Genomic DNA, 19092 nt, shown 5'->3' on the forward strand with positions numbered 1-19092 from the left:
GGGGGAAATGCGCCAGTTATTTCCAAACCCCCGAGGAAGAAAAGGGGACCTTTCAGGGAGTTGTAATTTTTAGATACGCAGGGTTTTTTTGGTTTAGCGTTTGGAAAATAGTTTTGTGTGTTTTTAATAAAGCTCTTTCTTTGAAAAAACGGGCTTCCGGGAAAATTTTTTCATTTCCTTTTAAAATTAATTCATGCCCCTTGTGGTAGCCTAATATTTATATATATATTTATAAATATATAAAATTTATATATATATATATATATATAAAAAATATATAAAAAAATATTATATGAAAAATATATATATATCCCAACCAATCCCCGGGGCGACTTTACTTTTTTCAAAAGAAGTGTTTCCGCCCAAATACTCAGTAAAAAAATTAAAGCCGGGCATGGCCACGTGGGGTTTTGTTTGCCAACCCACGACCCGATTCATTTTTTTGGGAGAATGGGGTTTTAAACCCAAATACTGAGTGGGTTTTTCCCAACCCCAAAGACCCTGGCCAGGCCGCGGGGTTTGCTGCATTCATATGCTAATTAGGGCCATTAGTACAGCTGATCGCCCCCCCCAATTTTACATAGAGCCCCTTTTCCCCGACAATTTGTGGCACGACAACGCGGAAAGCGCGGGTTGAAAAATTGTCCTAAACGGACGAAAATCAGGAATCTGCGGGAGTTTAGGGGGCCCAAAAATCCACTTTTCAGGGCAGTTCAGAGCAAATTTTCCCAGCCTTCATAAGGAGTTAAAACCCCGGAAAAATTGTGCATTTCCCCTACCCTCCCATACAGTGAAAGCGGGGAAAAACCCCACCCCGGGGATCAGAATCAGAAAAAACGCCGGGAAAACATTCTCATCCCCAGAGAAAAACCCCGGACCCCCCATCTGTGGGCCCCTCCTGGCCGGGCGCTTTCCCCTGCCTGTCCCCCAAAAAAAAAACCCCCAGAGAGATCGCACCAAAAACCCCAACCATGAACAAACTTTTTCCCCCAAAACCATCCCAATTCACCACCTCAACCCTCAAAAGCCCCCGACCAGCTAAAATTCAAAATTTTTTTTGTTCTTTCCCCAAATTTTTTTCAAAAAAAACTCTATCTTAATATACCAACTGTCTCAGTTATTGCACCCATTCAGAGTCACGTTCAAAATATGACAATTATAAATTTATAATTTTGTATTTGTACATATTTTTGTTACATTAATTTAAGTTAAAAAGTCCCTTTTTTTCTTTAAAAATTTAAAATTAGAACTAAAAAAAACATGTTAAATACATTTTAAAAAATTTAGAGCATTTTTTTTTTATTTTGTGAAAAAAAAAACATTTAGCAGTTAAAAACTGGGATCCTATCTTCAATACCATGAAAGTTAAATCCCCTTATTGTTTTGAATAATTATTTAAAACAGAATTTGAAAAAAAAAAAAAAAAAAAAAAAAAAGAATGAAATAATCCAAAGGAACTATCATTTCCCATGTCTTTTCCCAGCCCTTTATAAAATTCTTTTTTTTTTAAGTATTATGTTTTCAGTATAGGGGCCAGGACATGATCTACAAGGGCACTGGCCCCTGTACGCCCCGGGTTGTTTTAAAACCCGGGCCCAATGCCCCCCGTTTTTTCATCCAGATTTTTAAAAACACATCTCTGCGTTGTGATTGGCCCCCCCAGTTTATGGCCTGAGGCATTGATCGGGGGCAGGACCACTGCAGAAAAAAAATTATTTTGGGGCCCCCTGGGGGGGGTGCTGGTTTACTAGATTTGGGCCTTGAAAGTTTTGTAAAAAATTAGATTACATACGTAACTAAAAAAAAATAGGTATTTTTAATTTTAAAAATTTAAAAAAAAACCCTTTTCCCTGTTATTTTTAAATATATTAACTATAACCCAAATTAAAATTTCCAGACAAGCCCCCAGAATAACGAAAACAAAAAAAAGGAAAAAACAAAAAAAAAAAAAGGGGGGGGGGGGGGGGGGGGGGGGGGGGGGGGAAAAAAAAAAAAAAATCTGGAAGGTTTTTTTAGGGGGGGGGGAAGGAAAACCCTTTCCCCACAAAGTATTGATTTTTGATGACTGAGGCCCCCCCCAAAAAATGCAGGGCACTTTTTCGGGCCTTTTTAAATTTGAAAAACCCACGGCCACAAAAAAACTCTCACAAAATACATTAAGCTTGAAATGCCCGTAATTTAAAAGGGAAAGGCAAGGCCCAAATTTTTTTTGTAAAGCACAATTCATACAAAGACAATGCAAAGTGCTTTACATGATTAAAAAATAGGAAAAATTTAAAAAAAAAAAGAATTTAAAATAAGTAGGAAAAAAAATTAAAAAAATAAAAAAGCGGAAAAAAAATAAGAATATTTAAAAAAATTTTGGGCTAAAAGGGAAAAAAAAAAAGCCCGAACTAAAAGTGTTTTTAGTTTAACTGTTAACTAGAACAACGAAAGGCAAACCTAAACAAGGAAAGGAACTCCCGGCTTTCCGCACTTTTTCAGTTTTTGGAAAATTTGTTTCCCGATTAAATGGACAGAGGGAAATTTAAAGCTGGGTTTCCCCTGTTTAGTTTTTGGTTCTAGGTATGGGAGAGAGGCTGGGGCCAAAGACCCGAGTTTGGGCTGGAGGGGTTTACAATGATAGCAAGTCTGTGATGAAATTTTGGTGCTAAGCCATTCGAGATTTATAGACCCAAAGAATTTTTTTAAAAATCTATTTTTCTGAAAAATCAGGGAGCCAGTGGTTTTGGTTCTGATTTAAGGGTGTTTTGTTGTCACCTTGACCGAGGACTGAGAATTTGCAGGCATTCATGGTTATAATGTAAAAAAAACATGGGAGAGACCAAGCTGTATGAAAACTTCTGACCTATAAGGCTGAGCTTGGTTTTCAGTCTTGAAGCTTAAAGCCGCTGAGACACTTTCAGCTTTGCAAGATCGCAAGAAGGAAAGATTAAAGATGAAGGGAAGATTTAAAAACTGTGTTTACCTTCTGACTTGGAGCCACAGATAGAAAACAACTTCAACATTGAAACAAAGAAATCTCTGAAAAATTTTTTTACCACTTATTTTTTAAATTTTAAAATCTCTTTAAAGTTTTAAAAAAAAAAAATTTTTAAACAAAAAAAACCGCAAAATAAGTTTAATTAAGCAATGGGAAACCCAAAATATGCAGTGGTTTTTGTTTAAACATGTTGAACAAATCATCTCAGGTTATTATCCCCCTTTGATCCATCATCCATCGTCATTCAAAGGCTTCAAATTTTTCCCAAAATTTTGAAAAATTAGTAAGAAATTTGCAAATAGTTTAGACCATTTTGTTTTCAGTGTCCATCTGAGTTTCTAAAAAAACATCACCAATCAATGCCCTGATTTTAATAAATTAAATCTATGATCTAATAATTGGACATCTATATATATAAAAAAACAAACATTTATTTTTAAAATATCGCTTCAATCTCATCAACAGATCTGTTTCTGCTAAATGTTTACCTGAGTTAAACAGATGCAGCACAGATGGTTGGATCAACAACTGCATGAAAAACTCAAAATGAAAATGATGCCAGATCAGTTTAATCTGAAGTACAAACACGAGTAACAAATTAATTAACACAATAAAAAGCTCAAGTTCAAAGAATCCCAAAGTATGAGTTTCTTTTCTGCTCTGAAATGCGAAATCGTTCTTCTTCCTGGAGATAAATCCAGAACGTCTGATCATCTGAAGGTTTGGAGGATTCCTGCAGAACCTGACAGCAAACATGGAGAAAAGAAAGAGCCCAAAGTCAAAAAAAGAGACTGTTATTAGTGCAGGTGAAAACCAGATATGATGATTCTTTTTAAAAGCATAAAAATTGAAAGTGAGGGAAAGAAATGAAATAAATAATCTAAATTGAAACATTTAAAAAGCAAATAAAACAGTGAACAATTTATTATATAATGATAGAAGGAGATCTGAAGAATCTTTATAATGTCTGACCTTCTTATGCGAAAGTAAATAATCTTGTGCCGAAGACCCTTCTTCTGCGTATGTAAGCAATGATGACGATGATGAAAATGATGAAGAAAATAAAGTAAAAGTTGGGGAACAGGCTTGACCAACCACCTAGAGCAGAGATAAAGTCAGTGGACAGAAAACCAGAGTACAATTAGGTGATCAGCAGCTGAAATGTTTATGTTTGGAACCAGAGACCTACCAGCATCAATGGTCTCATCCTTTAGTGGTAGATGAGCAAAATTTCTCTCATGAACCGTCTGCTTTTTCTTTATTTTGATAAAGTCTGGGACTGAAACAGAAACAAGATTTATTACCAACAAACAAACAAGGAAACATAACCTGCAGTTTGGAACCATTTACTCGTCAACACCGAGTTGTTGAAGACTAACTTATTCAGTCAATATGTTTGGGTTGCAGGTTGCTTGAAATAATGTGAGTCTGTGTCAACATTTAAACTGGGACCAGACCAAAGGACAGCATCAGACATCAGTGGACACCAGAGCGAGGGTGATCAGACAAGAAAAAGACTGTTCACATTTCTGGATTAATATCTGAATAAATATCTATTTTAATGATTTTCACAACTATTACTTTATGACATGAGGTCATCCTCCCAGTTGTGAACAGATACATTTTTTTATTAAAATTTTTGTGGGAAAAAAGGGATGGTATGGAGGTACCTTCTTTTTTACTATTTATTTCTCTATTGGTTGGTATCAGTCAATGCCATTATGGTAAAATCCAACATGCTTTCTGCAAGTTCTGATCATTTTAAAACAAAAGCTCAAAAACTTTTACATGTTTTAAAGAAAAAAAAAACATTTTGTAATTTTCATGTCCACACACGAGTCTTTTTTTTTTTTTTACTATTACCGTATTTTCACGACCATAAGGCGCACCGTACTAAAAGGCGCAGTCTCAGTTATGTGTCCCATTTCTGTATTTAACACTCACATAAGGCGCACTGGACTACGGGTTTTATATACAGGTACATGTCCTCTACTACCTTTAAATACCTCTACTGCGTATTTAAAAATACAGCGGGAGCAAAACTGAGTATGTTTGTGCTTTATTCATGTATTTATTACAAAGTATTAATCAAACCTGGGAGCTGGCCGTGAGACAGACACATCGCTGATGACACAGAGCGCTGTGATCACTCCTCTGAAACAGTTTATTGACGCATAAATTAACTTAAAATGCAGAAATCTGCCGGCAGAATATGTTTGCTTTTATTATAATGGTGCCTGCAGTTTAGATTGTACCAGTTAGTTCTGACGCGCGGCTGAAGCATCTTTGCTGCTCTGGCTGCGTGGTGCAAAAGTGTGTCTGGCGCGCGTTGGGCGGAGCTACTCTATCCTTTCTTTGCCTTGCAACCATATTTGCTGTGATCAGTGGGAATAAAGTAGTTTTAATAGGTTTTTAAGTGGGAAACTCCACCTGAAACCTTCATTCAACAGCAGCCTCTGGCCGGGTCGCCTCCTCGCGGTTCACCGTGGCGGCTGGTACGTGTTTTTCATCAAAATAATCCAAACTGCAGGCACCACGATAATAAAAGCGAACATGTTCTGTCGGCAGGTTTCAGCATTTTAAGTTAATTTAGGCGTTAATAAACTGTTTCAGAGGAGCGATCACAGCGCTCTGTATCATCAGCGATGTGTCTGTCTCGCTGCCAGCTCCCAGCTCAGCTTCTCTGATTGGTTGATGCGGCGCGTCCAGCAGCAAAACTTCAATTTTTCCATCTCGAGCTGCAGCGCGTCAAGCTCGTCAGATGCTTAAATGCTCCCGACGTGCTGCACCTGCTGCTCAAAACGCGCTGCGGGACCTTTTGCTGCGCCTATACGCGCGTCAACCATTGACTTTACATGTAAACTCGCTTCTTCTGCTGTGCCTGCTGCATCCGGTGTGAAAGCAGCATTAACGGCCGATATTGAGCGGTTGAAGTTCCTTTGTCAGACCTCCCGAAATAACAGCAAGCACAGCGTTCATTTGTTTCACCATGTTTTTCTCATCAGCTGTGAGATGGGCACGCATGGATTCACAGATTAACAGCGATGGTGATGAGTAGAAAAAAACACCTGGTCTCCTTACATTCACCTCCCTCAGCCACTCTTTCATCATCTCCTCAATGAGGAGCTCTGCATAAAGCACATACCTGTTCTTTTATACACAATCCACGCCCACACTTCCCCTTTTAACGTTCTCATGGTGGTCTCAAACGTCCGCAGTAACAACACACATAGGGCGCACCGCACTATAGGGCGCGCCGCACATTTTGAGGGGAAAAAAAGACGTTTATAGGCACCTTATAGTCGTGAAAATATGGTACTCTTTTTTCTGTTAGCTACCCAATTTTAAGATGTTCTTTCAAGAACTTCCTGCTTTTAGATAAGCAAGACTGAGGAGCAGACAAGGATACGTGGAATAGCTAAGGTTAAAAACACCACAAACAAAGCAAATAACCCAAAGAGCCTTTGGGCCGGATTTATCAAGAGCCAATTTTGCGTGCAGTAATTTGCGCTCGCAAACTGGAATTTTGCGCGAGGGGCTGGACCATGGTTTGCGGGTGATTTAACAAGAGCGATTGCGTAACTGGTGGCAGGTGCAAAACTGTTGGAGACGCCCTATTTAAATGATGGTTTTGCGCGTTTTGTGGTTTGCGGCATGGCGAGTTTGGACAGCAGAAAGCGCAAAAGGAAATTCGACCCCATGGAAATGGAGGTATTGGTGGATGAAGCCAACAAACATTTAAGTGAGCTACAGCAAAGAAGTGTGACTGTCACACAGAGGAACGCTATATGTGAACAAATCTGTAATAAAGTAAACGCTGTTGGTGAAACCTTGCCAACAGTGGATGAAGTAAAAAGAAGATACCAGGATATTAGAAGGCGAACCAAAGAAAAACTGGCATATAACAAAACATCTGCGAACAAAAGAGGAGGGGGCACAGTAGATGAGATGCCTCTGACCAGCATTAAGGAACAAGTACAGCTGACGCTCTGTGAGGAGAAAATCACTGGAATTGCAGCTCCAAAATGGCAATGCTGGATAAACGATATGTTTTGATCATCGTTTCCTCCATCATTCCAAAAATATTCACACGGAGTGCAAAAATGCGTTCTCTGCATCTCCTTGCTTCATTTCGATGTCTCCTTCTTGCGACAATAACCGCTGCCATGTGTGCGCAATTACGCATACAGACCATTTGCACCTTCTTTTGAAACGTGTTAAATATAGAGTCAGATACCGTTAGCAAAATTGCTTTCAGGTTTAATAAATCACTTTGCGAGTGCTAAATTAATATATTTACATGTTCTCCTCCCACAAGACGCACTTTTGCGTGTAAACGCCCCATATTGCATATTCATAGCAGAAAAAGTACTAAATGGATAAGAGGCGCTATTTAGCATGTTTTAAAGACCAAATCCTTTTAGCACGCTGTATATAGATCAGTTTGTACATTTTTTAGCGTGCGCAGTGAAATAGCTCACGTTTTTATACACGCAAACCTTTGATAGATCCGGCCCTCATTCCAAAAATATTCACACGGAGTGCAAAAATGCGTTCTCTGCATCTCCTTGCTTCATTTCGATGTCTCCTTCTTGCGACAATAACCGCTGCCATGTGTGCGCAATTACGCATACAGACCATTTGCACCTTCTTTTGAAACGTGTTAAATATAGAGTCAGATACCGTTAGCAAAATTGCTTTCAGGTTTAATAAATCACTTTGCGAGTGCTAAATTAATATATTTACATGTTCTCCTCCCACAAGACGCACTTTTGCGTGTAAACGCCCCATATTGCATATTCATAGCAGAAAAAGTACTAAATGGATAAGAGGCGCTATTTAGCATGTTTTAAAGACCAAATCCTTTTAGCACGCTGTATATAGATCAGTTTGTACATTTTTTAGCGTGCGCAGTGAAATAGCTCACGTTTTTATACAAGCAAACCTTTGATAGATCCGGCCCTTTATCTGTAATTACTGCCACATTTTTTTCAAGCCTCAGACATCTTGTTGTCGGAAAAAGGCTGAACAAAGACAGGACTAACGAGCTAATTGGAAGCAGGTGTGAACAGAGGCTTCTACTAAGGAGCTTGGGAAAAGGAGACCAACACAAGAGGGCAAGAAAGAAAAACCTAAGAACTCAAATGCATCGAGAAAACACAACAAAATAGGATTTAAACCACTAGAACTAGAAAACAAAGAAAAACACAAATCAAAATGAAACTAAAAACTTAAAAGAACCAAGACACTGACACAACTAAAAGACAGCAAACTCTACAACTGCGGGGTGTCGAGAGGGAGGTGTTATTATTCAGAAGGGGAGGAGTTGTTTTGCTTTGTATTTATAATATTTGTACACAAAAAGATAGTGTAGTAGCCTCAGGTAGATCTGATTATAGATATCCAGGTAGCTGGTTGTTTATGTTTGCTTGGTTTGGCAACCACAGATATTCTTTTGGTATTGAGGTGAACTTACTTTTGTTAAATTATTAAGAGAAATTCCATTAAATGTAATTATGTTTCATAAAAACATTGATTCTTAAGCACTATTTAAGGGCTTCATGGTTATGACATGTGTTTTCTGAAACAAAGTTTTGAGTTTGATTTATATGAGATTGCCTGTTATGTAGGGATATCAAACTGTGACCAACGAATAAACCAAAGGAAATGAAAAGACAGAAATGACGGGAGTGTCCATTCTCTATTGGGTATGTTGATGAGTTGATGTAAAAATAACCCAACATCTGCTGAGTGAACTCACCAGTGACTGTGACGCTGCACTGTGCCAAGCCCTTCCCATAGTTAGTCCTAATGTCACAAAGATACTGTCCGGAATCTCCTGTCGTCAGTCTGGAAACATGGAGTCTGATCCGTCCTTCTCTGAGGACATCTTTGTCAATCCGGAGTCGTCCTTTAAAGTGTTCAGACTCTGACATCTCAACACCATCATGAACCTGATAGAGGACTGAGGCTCTTTGATTAATAGTGATCATACTGCAGATAACAGTCAGTTTTGTCCAGGATCCCTGAGGTCTGGTGGTGAAGGTCCACTCCAGAGTGATGTTGTGGTTCTCCTCTGCCTGATAGGAGCTCTGTGTCACTTTCACTACAAATGTTGGTGCTGAGGAGACAGAGAGGGAAAGAGAGGAGCAGTGAGACACACTGAGAACTGGAACATGGGAGTCTTTAAACTCCATCTCTAGAGGTTTCTGTCTCATGATGGTCTCTGTGCTGTCAGAGCTCTGCTTGATTCTCTTCTAGTCAAACTGCTTGATCAAATGCAGCTGGAGGGTTGAAGTGTTACCTTCACTGACAGACTTTTCACTGATTATTAATGGATTTAGAACAAAGAGAAGATGGAAACTCACCACAGAGACATGAGCTGATGTTGATGATGATGAGCAACAGGATCATCTTCTCCCTGAGAGACGAGACAGAGAAGAAGATTCAGCAACACATCAGCTCCAACAGAGACAACATCCACATTCTAACTTCTTTCAGTCTGAAGATTATCTCTGTTAGATAATGTTTCCCACCCCATGCATGAAGCTGTTGCAGATCTGGAGAGCTCCTTTACTGACAGACTGCTGCACCCTAAATGCACCAGGGAGCGTTATCACAGATCCTTCCTCCCATCAGCTGGAAGACTTTATTGCACCATTTCTACCTTAGTCAGTTAAATAACATGCTTCTATCATTTTGCACATCTCTGATGTTGCTGCTATTTTCAAATATCTAATACTGTAAAAATGTCCATAGCTGCATATTGGTTATTTATTCTCCAGGTGCACAGTTTTATGTTGTTAAAACACTTTAGTATACAATATTTTATTGTTTGTCTTTTAACACTTCACTATGATGTTATTGTGTGACCATTTTTTCTATAATCTTTTTGCTGCTGTAAACACCAGAATTTCCCCATTTCTGGACAATAAATGGATTTTATATTCTATTATATCTCTGTGTGAACATTACGGTCTGTGCGTCATATCACATTGTGTTTGAGTCGTTTGGAAGAGTTTGGGATGAGTGAAACTATGCTCTGTTGACTGGAAAACTGCAGTAAAGTTATTCTCTATTAACTTTATGGAAAGTTGTTTTTTCTTATTTTCAAAGTCTATTTAAGGACGTTTCAAAGAAACTTTGATAACTGTTGTGAGATTTCCAAAAACATAGTGAAACTTCTTGTCATCAAACCTACACAATGTTTTTCTCTCATAGTGAGTCTGTACAGACTTTGGTCCCACAGTGTCAGATATAGACCAGAAGTTGTGAAATAATTGCAGGAAATTGAACCATTGCATTTTACATGTCATGTTTTGGGGGCATTAACTAAAAGTAAGTTCATGTTTATAGTGCAGATAACTGCTAAGGCTTTGTATGAAAGCATACATTAGTGGTTACTCACACGATTTATTGTTACTAAAACCTTTTTTCTTCTCTTTTAGACTTTGATTAGAAGCAGTACTATAGCATAAAGACTAGGGAAAAAAACCTCCCTAAATATCCTTCAGCAGGAAAACTCCCTCTGCTTCAGCCTGGAGGCAATGAATAACAAAGTTAACAAATAAAATTTGTGTCACCAAAATCATAAATTACAACGTTTAAGTAAACTGAAGAGAGCAGAGTGACCAAGAAAATCTCTAAAAAATCTCAAAGAATCCTTCAGATAAAAGCTTCTTTTAAAACATAAACCATTGGAATAAAGAAGTAATTTCAAGTAATATAGCAGCCTGTCAGACTATTATCGCCCCACCAGCAGGGGGCGATCACATACCACCAGTAGTTTGTGTAGCCCCATTTGTGACTGTATGGTCTATTCCAAACTAATGTTTTGATAGACAAGTCTCTTTTTTCTTTGCTGTGAACAGCTGAAAGCTTGACAAATAGCCTAAGCCGGATTTGCATTAACTCATCACTTCCAGATTTAATCTGTGACAGAAAAGGCTAGAAAGGAAACGTGACAGAAACTGTTTTCAACATGTTATCCCCCCTGGCTTTTTGACTACAGCCAATAACTAATATATTAAATCCAAGTTTGACATTGTACCTCAGAGTAGTGGCATAAAAAGTTTCTCTCTCAGGATCAGTAAACTGTGATTTTAAGAAAATAATCAGATTTTGTCAAAACAGTTTTCTGGCATGAAACCTGTGAGTTTTCACACAAAAGCAAAAAATAAGTACAGTCTTCTGATCTCAGATATTACATTTATCTAAAGATAAGCAAAAACATGAACATATATGAACAGTGCTACTAGACGAACAGCGAAAAATAAACAAAATAATCCTTCTGCTCATAGATGTGTAACAATACATTGATCCATATTGATACATCAATTATTACCGGTAGATTAGCCATCAGATTGATGCAAAATGAAAGCATCGATCTGCATCCTAAACCTTTAAGAAACACCTTTTTTCTAAAACCACACGGCTCAAGACTGCAGAAAATAGGATGTTTACTATAATTATTTATTTTTAAGCTGTTTCTCAGTTGCTGTTTTTGTTTGTTGTTTTGGCAAATGAGAAACAATTAACAGCAAGACAAAAAATTGGAATATAGGTCTTAATTATACACATTAAAATAGTAAAAATATTCCGCCAAAATAAATATCCTTGACCCCGCTCCGCCCCACCCAAAAATGAAAGCTTAGCCGTGCCTGTAAGATTTTTCTTTTAGTAAGACAATGAATAGATAGAGCGATTCAATATAAAGACATTTCAATGCACAAAACCAAGACCTCATGCAGGAAACAGTAAAGCACTAATGATGTTCAGTAGAAATAGAACAGCATTATCAGTTCCAGCACAACCAAATATAAATTTGCTAATGGCAGCACTTCGGCCCACCCTTAACCTCACACGATTATTGAAATAACTACAAGAAAATGTTCAAAGGTTGAAATGTTTCTAACTTACACTTCACAAGTTGTCCAAAATGCTGGTGAACTAAACAAAATATTACAGAAAAACTGCTTCTATCTTCATCAAACTCGACAAGTGTGGATTCCACCTTTGCGTCGGCGTCCTTCAACAGCAACAAGAGTAACTATAATAAAAGAGTAAAGGTGCGTTTTACATATGGATGCAGCTCCACCCCTTAGACAAAAAGCAGTTCTATTTGTTAAGTTCAGCACTATCCAGCCTGAAGGCAGTGATGTTACCTGCTGTGAGGTGCTCTGGACAGTGACAGAAAAAAGATAATAGTCTGACAGGCTGCAGCCAATCAGTATAGAGCAGCAGGTGATTATGTAAGATCTGATATAGTCTGGTGAATATTGAGGTCTTTGTAGAAAATGGTCCTGGAAACAGGAAGAGTTATGACTTTATCAATTTATGCTATGCAAATGCAAACAAACTAGACTATTTATTGAAACCCAGTCTAGTTTATAATAAAGTAAACCATTCTAAGTCATCAGTCATTTCTGTTGTTCAAAAATTACTCCCTGATTATCTGCAGTTTAAATAGTAGGATGCTCTAATCCAGGGGTCAACAATAAAATAGCAGCGGGGTCTGAATAAAGAAAATCCTCAACCAGTAAAGGTTATTATAATCTGTTACTTTAAACATAATTTAACACTGAAATAAAATTAGCTTTTTATGCATCCAAAAATATATTTAAAAAAAAGAAAATGTTTCCCTTTTAAAATCTAAAGTGTTTTTTTAAGTAGAGAAAAATCCTTCAGTTTGGTATATAGACATTTCCTGAATCACATATTTTATAAAACACCTCAACTAACCGTTTATTTTATTTATTTTTTTCAGGCTTAATAAAAGCATTTGGCTTTAGGCTGCCCTGTGTAGCCCACCTGTAACCCATTGAAGTAGGTAAGGGCCCCTGAGTTCGTAAAAAAACCCTTAAACTCTATTTACTTTTTATATTTTGACTTGAGTTTGACTCACCTCCGAGGACAGTAACAACTTTAAACACAACCTAAGGAAATCAGAATCAGGGTTATAATCCAGCCTTAAATCTGCTTATTTCTTATCTAATAATTTGAAATAACCAAACTACTCACAACAGTTTATGAACTTTTAACTTATATTGAGCAAAACAAACAAACAAAACAATTGAGATGTTTTCAAAAAATAAAATTAAAATAAATTTCTCTCTGTAATAAAGTTTCAGTTTCAATTTTCCAACTTAAAGGAGAAGTTCGGTTTTTTACACTTTAAGCCCATTTTCTGTAGTGTCCAGGATGAAATCGAATGAAGGACACCAAAATTTTGACAATTGGTCCTGTCTCTGCTTTTTGGCTCATTTAGAATCCACCCCCTGGCTGCTTTAGAATGGCTAGCATAGAGCATGTCCGATAATGTCCTTAAAACAACCTTAAACGTTCTTTTTTTAAAATATGCTACTCACCGTGTCGTCAGCGCTGTTCAATGAGGTTCCAAAAAAAGTTTCGTGAAGAAAAAACGTTCCTGTAGTGTTTTATTTAGCATTTTGTAAATCCCATTGAGTTCTGTTGGAATAGTCAATATTCCGCTGCCACCGGAAACGGAAATGGGGCCTGTTTACACAGTTGTAGTCTTTTCGCTTCACTCTGTGTACTCCGACGTCGAGGTGCTAACGTCTCTGTTAAACACTTTAAAAAACTCTGAAAATGGAATACGAAAGGTGGATTCTTGATTCTCGACGTCGGAGTACACAGAGTGAAGCGAAAAGACTACAACTGTGTAAACAGGCCCCATTTCCGTTTCCGGTGGCAGCGGAATATTGACTATTCCTACAGAACTCAATGGGATTTACAAAATGCTAAATAAAACACTACAGGAACGTTTTTTCTTTACGAAACTTTTTTTGGAACGTCATTGAACAGCGCTGACGACCCGGTGAGTAGCATATTTTAAAAAAAGAACGTTTAAGGTTGTTTTAAGGACATTATCGGACATGCTCTATGCTAGCCATTCTAAAGCAGCCAGGGGGGGATTCTGCATGAGCCAAAAAGCAGAGACAGGAGCAATTGTCAAACTTTTGGTGTCGATCATTCGATTTCATCCTGGACACTACAGAAAATGGGCTTAAAGTGTAAAAAACCGAACTTCTCCTTTAACTAAAATATGTGGGCCCACACTTCCTAACTCACACCTAAGCCGGTATAAAGTTCAAAATAAACCAAAATTCCCCCGTTGCAGGCCTGATATGATGTGGAACAGTTGCAGTCTGGTACCTCTCCCCAGAGTTTGGAACCTTCTGGTAATGAACCTCCTTTGGTCCCGGCTGATAAAGGAAGATGGATGCAGGATGTTGTTCACTCGTCACCAGTCTCTCGGTCCCCAGCAACTCAGAATGCAGCAGAAAAGTCCAGTGAAGATGCAGTCCTCCGAATCAGATCCATAGAAAATCAGTATTGCTCACCTCTCTGCACAGTGCTTGACTCTCCCAGCTTCCATGCCGGAAACTTTACTAGAGTCTCTGTTAGCTGAGCTAGCTCCCAGTACTGAAAATGCTTTCACTTTGCTGGTGAATGCTAATGCATTAGCGAGCACTGAAACAATACTAACAGCTACTATACAGCAAATTTCGGGTTGAAACAATACTAATAGTTGCAGACAACGATGTAGAGCTGATATTTTTAAATGACTGTCGAGTTAAAAGTCCACAAACATCAACAAAACTCAGTTTTTAGCAAACTTCAGCACGTTTTTTTCTCTGTGGTGAAGCTACAACACTCTCCTGCAACTTCCTCTCTCTCTGGTTCACCTCCGACTTCCTTTATATGGACCAATGACAAACCAGTAAAATCCTTCTGCTCTACACTACTTCCTTTTTTTTTCTTTTTTTTTTTCTATTTTTTTTTTTTACAGTTTCCTGTCTGGCAAGGTGGCAATAAGAATAATTGTCTTGATGCCAAAAGGAGCCCAACAGATTTTACTTTCACAAGTGTAGCGGTATGGCAATTGCCATACTGCTCCACTTGTTTCATGTATATAAATTGCTTTATTATAATTATGCAGGGAGTTTTACAGTTTATATGGACACTGCAATGTAAGTAGAGCAGAAAAACAGAAGAAGAAAAAGGAAAAAGAAAAAGAAAAAAAGGACAAAAGATGAAAGAAAGAGAAGATAGAAAGGAGACAATGACAAAACATTTTCAGTCTGCTTCATCACCTGCAATGAGATGAAAAAAGAACAGCACAACCAAAAGACACGGTACGAGATATACAATAAAGCAACACCTTGAAACTATCGCTAAAGTAATATTATTAAGTCTGACATGTACTCTGTGTTACCTGTAGATATGAATGTGGGGTTTCTGTTTGGAAGTGAATCTCTAAGTACCTGAAGCCTAGCACCTGTAGTTGTTTGTGAGGGTGAACTTGTGCATGTAAAGTTTTAACCATAGAAAAAATGCTCAATAGTGGTTGTGGAGAGCCGGAGAGGCACACCCCCCCCAGAACACTGAGTCCAGCGCCGGGAGACCCAGAGCCCGAGGTGCCCAAAGGGACCCCAAGAGCGAAGGCACCAAGGAGGGGCCAGCCCCGGAAATCAGACCCCCACCAAGGGAGGAGGAGAGACAGCCACGAAGAAGCCCCCCAGCCACCGCCATGCCGGCGCCCCGGGGAGCCGCGGGTACGAGTCCGCGGGCTCCGCCGGCAGCCGGCCACCCTGAAGTAGGGCCGGGCACCGAAAACCGGCCCCCCCACGGCACCGACCGAAACACCCCAGCCCCACAGAGCACCGAAACACGCCCCGCCCCCCAGCACCAAGCCCCAGCGACCGGCCGCAACACCCACCGCGACCGCACCACCCAGGAAAAACACACAGGCGGCCCCGCCTGCGAGCGCCGCGGGACCCCCCCCAAAACGCTCACCTGGCCAAAAGCGCAGCCCCACCCCACCAAGACTGATGCCAACAGCGCGCAATGCAACACACCGCACACAGAATCAACCCAAGAGCAGAAAAGCCGCCCGGCGCAAAACCGCAAGAAGAGCAGACCGCAGTCGGCGCAACCATCCCCCCCAGCAGCCCGAGGGGCAGCACAAAGCCAGAGCGGAGCGAACCACGCCGCTCCCCCACTGGACGAAGCCAAAGCAGCACAGCCACGTCCGCCGCCCCCCCCCGCCGCCCGCACCAGGCCCCGACACGCAGCCGGAGCAGCGCCGCCGCCCCGGCCCCCCGACGCGCGCCGGCCAGAGCCACTCCAACCCCCACCCACCCCACAGCCACACCCCGCCACGATCAGCGGGAACAAAGCAGCTCCACCATGCCTCCAAGAGGGAAAACTCACCCGAATACCCAATCAGCGCAGCCAGCCCGTCCACACCGGCCCCCCAACACCACCCCCGCCGGAGCCGCCCGGACCCCCATACACCAGCGGCGCGCCGCCAGCAGGACCCCCACCCAGCAGGCCCGCCGCCCCCCGAGAAAACAGACATGCCATCCCCCCCCCCAAAAAAAAAAAAAGGAGCCCCCACAATGCAACAGTGGACACCCGACACCGACCCGCCCGCAACCGCTCCCCGCCACCGACGAAGAAAAAGAAAAAAAAAGAAAAAATAAGTAAATAAATAAATAAATTAATAAATTAATAATTACAATTAAAATAAATATGCAAGAGTAGAAATGCGAGCAGAAAAACCGGAGCCCAAAACAAGACCCAAGACTCGCACCTCACCATGCCGCGCAGCTCCCCTCCGCCCCGAACCGATACCACAGAACCGGCATAGGAAAAAGCACCGCCCAGGAACCGGCATCGTAGCGAAGGCACCGGCCACAACACCGAAAATCCCCGAACAACACCCAGCCCCACCCCGAAGAGCATCCAGTCCCGGGCCCCACCGATCCGAGGCCCCAAGGGCGCCCGACCCCCAGACAGGAGCCCCAGCAAAGCCCCGGCCGGCCGGGGCCAGCAGAGAGGCCGCCAGGAATGAGCCAGCATCCACCCCCAGACCCCAAGCTCCACCAGTGCACCGGTGAGCCCCAACGCCAGCCAGCGGAGGGAGAGCAGGACGGGGGGAATGGGTTCCGCACTTAGCGGAGACTTGAGATGTATTTGGGAGAGGGTGTGGTTGAGACCCCAACCTGGGAGGAAAAAAAAAAAAAAAAAACACACTCACCATCTCAATCATGCCTTCCCTCCCTAGTGCCCCCACTCGTACCACAGAGAAAAAAAAAATAAAAATAAAATAAATAATAGTAATAATAATAATAAATAAAGAAAATAACAACGCGGACACACATTCACACATAACACTCACATCCAATAATACCAGGACCAAAAACCCGGTGACACCCGGTGGTTGGTCCCCGGGACTATCGGATGACCCAATAAGTGAACCTAAAATCCGGATGTGGGGGGAGGGGAGCGGCGACACCGCCACACCAACCCATCTCATTCCTGCTTCGAGCCCGGCCCCCCACCCCGCACACGGACCGGACCACCCCCAGCAAGAGCCCCCGGGACCGGGGCACACCCATACCATGCAGGCCACCCAACAAGAACCCCCCCCCCCCCGAAAAAAAAAAAAAAAAAAACACTTAAACCAGGCACTTCATGCCCCTCCATCCAACCTTCTTTGGGGAGAGCAGAGGTGACAGCCCCGCCACCGGCAGGCCACCTAGGCCCCACAGCCGGCCCCAGCCAAAACCACGGACCAGGTGGCTTGCTCTTCCTCCAGGCCCCAGACTCCGGGCGGCAGCCGGAGAACAGGGGTGTGAGAAGACCCCGATCCTCCCTGCGCCCGCTCGAATGTGGTGTTGTTGCGTGTTGCTCTCAGATGTAATTAAAACTGGGAGTACCAAGAGGGGGTGTCCGGCACAGTCCACCCCCCATCCAGGAGATAGACGGTGCCAGCACACCCCCCCCTTCGACAACCCCTAACCCTCAATGTCTAGATGCGAGAGGGGATGGAGGAGGCCGACCGTGGTGAGGCCCATAAAATAAGCCCCCCCCCCCGGTGGCCCTGACCCCCACCCCCGGAAAATGCCCTACATAGATGTGTGTTGTGAAAATGATGTAGATGGAAGTGTCTAAAATGCAAAATAAAATAGGGGTGGGGGACATCATCAGAAGGTGTGGCCCTCCAGTAACAACCCCCTCCCCAAAAACCTACATGTGTGGCAGAGTGATGGAGCAGGCAGAGGGAGGATTTTGGGGAAGGGGAGCAAAGGACTGGGGTGCTTGCTGCACTCCCAGGGAGCCAGCTCCCCCGCTGACTCCAATAGGCACCCCCGTTCCCCGAGAGCCCCTCCAGAGAGGGGGGGCCCACCAGTTTCACCACCGTAGCCCGGGGGCACGGGACCGGCAGCAGGACCCACCAGCCAGCCGGGCACGGAGCCGACACCACCACCCACCACCCGTCCTGTCCATCCAAAAAATAAATAAATAAATAACAAAATAAATAAAAATAAATAAATAAAAAATAATAATAAATAAATAAAAGTAATAATAATAATAATAATACACTACTTCCTTTATGCAACACGAGACATTTCAAAATAAAACAAGATGTGACAATTCTAACAAACGTTTTTTAACCAAACATTAAATTTGTTCATATTTTTAAGATATACTGTTCTGTATAAACAACGTTTTTAACTTATTTATTACAACTGTAACACATTAAATAACGAACACTTAAAATAAATACAAAACAACACAACCCGTAACCATTTTAAAGAGGGTTACACCTGCAAGGCTTTAAACCTGGTGACATGATTCAGTAGTAGACTCTGGCACAGACGTTGTTTATTGAATGTTTATTGAAAAGTTTTACAGAAAAATAGCCTGGCGTGGTGGTTCGGGCAACAGCGGCTTAGTCAGGAACTGCACGGGGAGAGAGATCAGTTAGATGCTGGCAGGAGGATCTGAGTTATTAAGAGTTGATGCTGATTCCTTACAGTTCTTTGGAGAGCGGAGCAGCTGGAGGGGAGGTTGGATGAGCCCACTGACATTGAGTTTGACTGAGATGGGGGCTTCGGCTTTAGAGCTCCAGAGGGTGGACAGGCAGGTGAGCAATCGAGGATGGATCCAGGAGGCCTGAGTAGAGAACCGGCTTGGAGACTGCAAGGCTTCTAGGAGAGAGAAGGAGGACAATGAGGTAAGCTTAAAATGTTATATAGCTGGTATAATAAAATAACTCCACTGAATTGTGAAATACA

At 41.6% G+C, this 19092-nt stretch overlaps 1 long non-coding RNA gene across 1 annotated transcript; it reads right to left on the minus strand.

Annotated features, from left to right (window-relative positions):
• Positions 1 to 8975: 8975 nt before the first annotated feature.
• Positions 8976 to 12006, minus strand: LOC119778814. The gene is made up of 3 exons (XR_005280134.1): positions 11903 to 12006; positions 9352 to 9404; positions 8976 to 9104 (listed from the first exon to the last, which is right to left on the minus strand). It is a non-coding gene; the product is annotated as an uncharacterized LOC119778814 (long non-coding RNA).
• Between the last annotated feature and the right edge of the window lie 7086 nt (positions 12007 to 19092).

This window comes from Cyprinodon tularosa, unplaced genomic scaffold (assembly GCF_016077235.1).
Source record: "Cyprinodon tularosa strain WSP-4 unplaced genomic scaffold, ASM1607723v1 ctg1394, whole genome shotgun sequence".
Lineage (NCBI taxonomy): Eukaryota > Metazoa > Chordata > Actinopteri > Cyprinodontiformes > Cyprinodontidae > Cyprinodon > Cyprinodon tularosa.